Consider the following 5,445-nt stretch of genomic DNA (forward strand, 5'->3'; position numbering starts at 1 on the left):
GGAACCGTATCCAGGCTCCAAAACAACATTAAAATATGGGCTACATTGGTCCTTAAAGCCCCTTTCCCCCTCAGTTTTCTCTGAGGGATGGCTTTTTCCTCCTGATTTTGTCTTCCCTCTTGCTACTCTCCCTGTGTTCCCATCTGGCCTGCTCTCTGTGTGACCTTGGACACCCTCTCACTGCCTCCAGTTTGCCATCTGGGGTTAGTAACACCAGCTTCCATCCCACAGGGATGGGCTTGTGGGGGTCATCTTTGGTGAATTCGTGTCTACAAGCACTTTGAGGTCCTCTTACGGCCTCGCTAGAGAATAGGAGATGATTATTTTGATTGCTGCTCTCTCTCCCACAGGCCACTTCTCAGGCTCGGGTCAGCATGATGCCCTGGCTGAGGCTCTTGTGCCCTTTATACAGGGACATGATGGCTCCTGAGCAGAGCCTTCCTCACCCAGTTTATTTCTGTATCAGAGTCGCTGCATGCTAGGCTAAATCCGGTGCAATCCAGGAAGAGGTGATTCCTCCTCTGCCTGCCCTGCTCACAGCAGGTTGTCACCTACTCTGCGAACTGGGCCAGACACTGAGCTGCAGCTTTGCTTTTACTTGGGGAATTACATGCTAAGATGGTTCCTCCTTCCCATCCCCCATATCTCCAGCCACAAAAACAAGCAAATGCTTGTGAGCTAATCCTGTGCAGAGACTTTATTAAATAAACACAACTGGTACTGGTGGCTTGTTTGTTTGGGGTTGCTTTTTTTTGCATTTGCTATCTTTGGAAAGCTAATCCTCTGGAGTTCACCCAGCGATTTCAGTCACCTCCAAATAACACTTACTAATAATCTTAATAAATCCATCTCCTAAGCAGCAGTCGCTACTGCCTGCCACTGAAGTACACAGAACACCTCAGCAGCTCTGCTTCAGCTGACACCCTTGTTTACCTTGATCATACATAAAAAGGAGCACTTGCTCCATACATTCTCAAATCTCCCCGAATGGCTCCTTTAGGCGGTGTGACTGAACGCATCAGTGAAGGGGAAGGCGGTCAGGAGGATGTGACTTGCAGGCTTCCTCTCTTCCTCTGCCCCACTCCCAAACCAGCTGCTGAGCACTTCTCACAAGGCTGCTCATATCTGGGGTGAGAGTGCCATATTAGATGCATGTGTAGCCATAAACACAGAGAAACTGCTTGATTTCTTTGGAAAAATTAAAGTTGCCCATCAAAATAATGGTCCTAATCAAAGCAGAGAACCTGGGGACATATTCTCCACATTTTTAGTGCCCGGGCTGGTGGCAAGAGATGGGGCGCCAGGACACAGAGATTCTGTTCTCACCTATTTCATTGACTTTGTGTGTGAAGTTGGGACAGGTAACAAAAGCAGAGATCCATCAGGCACCAAGAATGGATTGTAAGCATTGCATGCGTCTCAGTCCAAAACTGCAAACCTAGCTCTTCCTAGGTTCCACAGCCTAATTTAGGGTCCCTGCAAACTATGCAGGGGTCTTGTTTTTAACACTGTATTTCCCCCAGTGCTTGTAGACCCTCATGCCTTACAGCGCTGAGGAGCTCAGCGCTGATCTCACGCTGAACATGCTTCCTCCACTTTGCTCCTGAAGAACTTCAAACTGGCAGGCAAGTTCCTATCGAATGAGTCTTTGCACAGAGACTCCTTCAATAAGAGTCTCCTTCAAAACAACTCTGTGAGATGCACTGCTCTGCTTAAGTATTATTAACCCCTGGTGTTACTGATGGGAAAATTAAAGATCAGTGTGAAATGACTAGTTTAAAGCAGAAAGACCAGTTGCAAATCAGCTACCAAGGTGGAAGAAAGGACTGGAGATTTCTTGCATGTAGATCCTCAGTCTGCACAGACAGACCCCTTTGGGGTTCTTTAGTTTAATGATTTAATCACAGCTTATGATATGCTCTGAAATATCTGGATGACAGACATTATGCATATTACTTTAACTTGTCTGTATGCCTCATTTAGAGTGGCTGACACTAGAGGCAGCTTCCTTATTGTGCCACCAGTGAAATCCAATGCTTGCTACGGTCTGGCTCCACTTTTTCTGACTGGTTTTCAGTATTCTCTGTTTCACAGGGGGGAGGAAGCTCTTGGGAGAGATGCCAGGGTCTTGGCCTTGATTACACTAATTGAGAAGTGAGGCGGTTCCAAACCTCCACCAACAGAAACTGATAGAGAAGTTTGTACCGCTGATGCCCTGTTAATACTGGAACTGGCACAGCAGTGGCTGGGCAGAAAGAGAGAATCCTATTTCTAATACAAGCTCATCCTTACTTACTGCCATCTCTTCAGTCAAGGCAAGGTTAAGCCAAACACTAAGAGAATTAAGAGTTTTGCAGTTTTTATCCTACATTAACCATTTGGCCTCACCCCTCCAAGCACCCGATTAGGGTTTTACCAGCTAAACCTTCTTCCAAGACCCTTGGTGAGCCATTGGGGAACAACAGATTTTGGGGAGCTTATTTTTGTTCTGCTTCCCTGTGGTGTGCTCTGTAAGATTTTGAGTGCTACAGGCAGGGGCCAAATGAAGGGGAGAGAGCTAAACCAAATTGCCCACAGGAATTTGCAATGTTGAGGCCCACTATGAGTTAAAAAAAAAAAGGAAGAAAAGAAAGAGAAGACTGTACAAGAAAAACGCTATGAAAAGGGGCCTGACTGTATGTGCAGGCAGGATAGATTACATTTAAAACATTTGTTATGGGAGCCAGAGTTTGCAGTCTGATGGGGGAAAATGTAGGGAAAAGAAATTACTAGGAAGAGAAGACAGAAGATTGCAGACAAAAGAGAGGAAGGAAAAGAAATAGTCTCATTTTCTTCTTCATTCATATTTCTGAATTGTGAAGCCCTTTGTCGAGCAAGACATAAACAAAATGCAAGCTATCCCTGCATTTCCTTTCCCCTTAGTGTAAAGGGGAATTCATCTGTGCACAGAAAGAAATGCAACTCCTACACTTAAAAGAAAAAAGACTGAGCAATGCAGACACAGAATGACAGATAAATATGGAGACACGCAGATACATATGGGCATACAGCCACAGACACGCAGCACACACAGACGTGAAAAAGAAACGACACGATACCCATGTGCACGCAACAGACACCCCCCCCAGGCATCATGAATAAAAGCAGCAATAAAATCCTTCTATTACTAGCATTTTGCACTACCAGACCGGCTTCACTGTAAAGCAAACAAAAAGCTTCTCCTTGTCAGAGCTGTGTTCCCTGTGCCTGCCAGCCCGGCATGGCAGCATGCAAAGGCTGCCGCAAGCTCTCCCTCTTCCACCAGCCTTGAGTGCAGATACCCATCTCGGCCAAGGTCTGTCTTTGCTGTCAGACCTTTCTATGCGGTACTAAAAAACTCAGCAAGTTTCATATGGTTAAAATGCTGAAATCACTGCCTCTGACTAATATTCATTTTCTATTTACGCTCCCCTTCCCCCCCCCTTTGATTGCTTGCTGATTACATGCAGCATTGCAAGGCACAAAAGCAAACTGTATTTTAGCTATGTGTACATGACTGTACGATCTCCCGACCAGACCAACGTGTGCTTTTCTCGATGACAACGTTGACACAGATCCCAAGTGTCGGGTGGCAAAAGCTGCAGCCAGTTTCCCATAAGTCTATTTCTGGTGCAATGCAAGTGCATGAGCATGGGGCTGGATGTATATTTAACTCCACATGTTTTAATCCAAAGAGGTCAGGAAATAGGAGCATGAATGCTCTTGTTGTGGCAGATGGGAATGTGTTGGATTGCCCACATTGTCAGGCAAGGGGCCCTGGGCCTGGAGGTAGTGCTGACATCATTGTCTCTCTCTGGGTTTTGCCTGGAGCTGCAGACAGAGAAAGCTGTGCAGGCAGTAACCCCTTCCTGCCTGAGCTCGCATCTAGCACACTCTTCCACAATCTCTTCTTTGTCACTCTTTCTGCAGTCCCAGCCAACACAGCCTTCAAAGAAAATTGCTTTGGGCCTGCTTAGGCTCTGATATTTCCCTTCCAAAAGAAATATATTGTATCAGCTCTTGGGGGAGAAGGTTAAACATAGTGGGAGTGTGTCACCTCGGCTGTGGAAAAGCACAAGCCCCAAAAGAAAGCCTTGGCATTTATCATTCAAATACACAGATAGGAGTGCACAAGGACACAAACCTTCTACTGTAAACACCCAAACCTAAGTAAATTTAGGAACTACATAAAAACTTGACATTTAAATACCCTTGACTCAAGGCAATCGTATAAACCCAGGAAAATGAACAGGCTCCAGATTCTGCATCTTCAGTGCTTCCAGTGGTTTTCAGACCTTCAGGTAATGGCTGAGGCACAACCGGCCCAGTTATTGCTCCGCTCTGCCCCACAGGCACCCCTGTTTCTGACACCCTCATGCTCCCCTTTCCCCACCCACATAACCTGTCCCCAGCACCTCAGCAGGTACCCACAGTGTTGCAGGAGTTAGGCAGCAACAGCTCCCAGGGGACTCAGCACAACAGAGGATCAAGTGTCAGCTCTGCAGAGAGGCTCTGGCAATGCCAAGGGAGTATGCAAAATAAATTCTATAAATCCAAAAAGTCAGAGCACACATAAATATCACTGTCCTTCCATCCATTGCTCCATGGCTTTTAGGCTCTCTGAGAGTTATGTCCACTGTCCAGACTGATGTAACAGCAATTTGGAGAATTTGAACCAGGAACACCCATTCAGTAGCTCTTGGGAATCTTTAAAAGCCCCTTTTCCTTGTACATCAGCCCTTTTCTTCACCATTCATCTCTGTGGTGGCATGGAAACAAGCCATGAAAAAAAGGATTTTGCAGGAAAACAATTTGATTCTGTATTTACACTTTTCCACAGACAACAATCCCCTAATGATTTGGGGTCATTTTCTCTTGCCTGTTCCTTTTTATTCTAGCAACATAAAAAAGACCCTTAAAAAAATACTTGCTTACTGTTCAAATAACGGAGAGGGACTAACTCCCCTTGCCCCAGTAATGCCAGAGAATCCCACAAAGCACACTGACCTCTCCTTCACTCCCCCCTGTTCTGCCCAGGGATTACAGCAGTCTCAATACAGGCTTGTCCATGCATGGGCTGTGATTCCCAACCACTGCAAGATCTTTTATGAATGTAATTTCAGCCTTGTCCACATTTCCTGACTTCTCTGCATTCCCATCAGACTTTTGATGTAAAAGTAACCGACATGGTTAACTCTTTGGAGCAGGAATTTTGCATTTTCACCTATCTGTAGACAACCCCAGAGCAATACTGTGTTATAAAAGAAATAATAATTTGGTGGTGTGTATGTGTGTGTGCACTGAACTGCAGAAGGGAGTATGAGGAAGAAGACAACAGTGGTTTGAAATACAACATATTTAGGGATTTTTTAAAAGGATTTGTGAAACTGGGAAATGAGACAGATCCTCAGTCTCACCTGCAGCTCC

Source organism: Pelecanus crispus, chromosome 6 (assembly GCF_030463565.1).
Source record: "Pelecanus crispus isolate bPelCri1 chromosome 6, bPelCri1.pri, whole genome shotgun sequence".
NCBI classification, from domain to species: domain Eukaryota; kingdom Metazoa; phylum Chordata; class Aves; order Pelecaniformes; family Pelecanidae; genus Pelecanus; species Pelecanus crispus.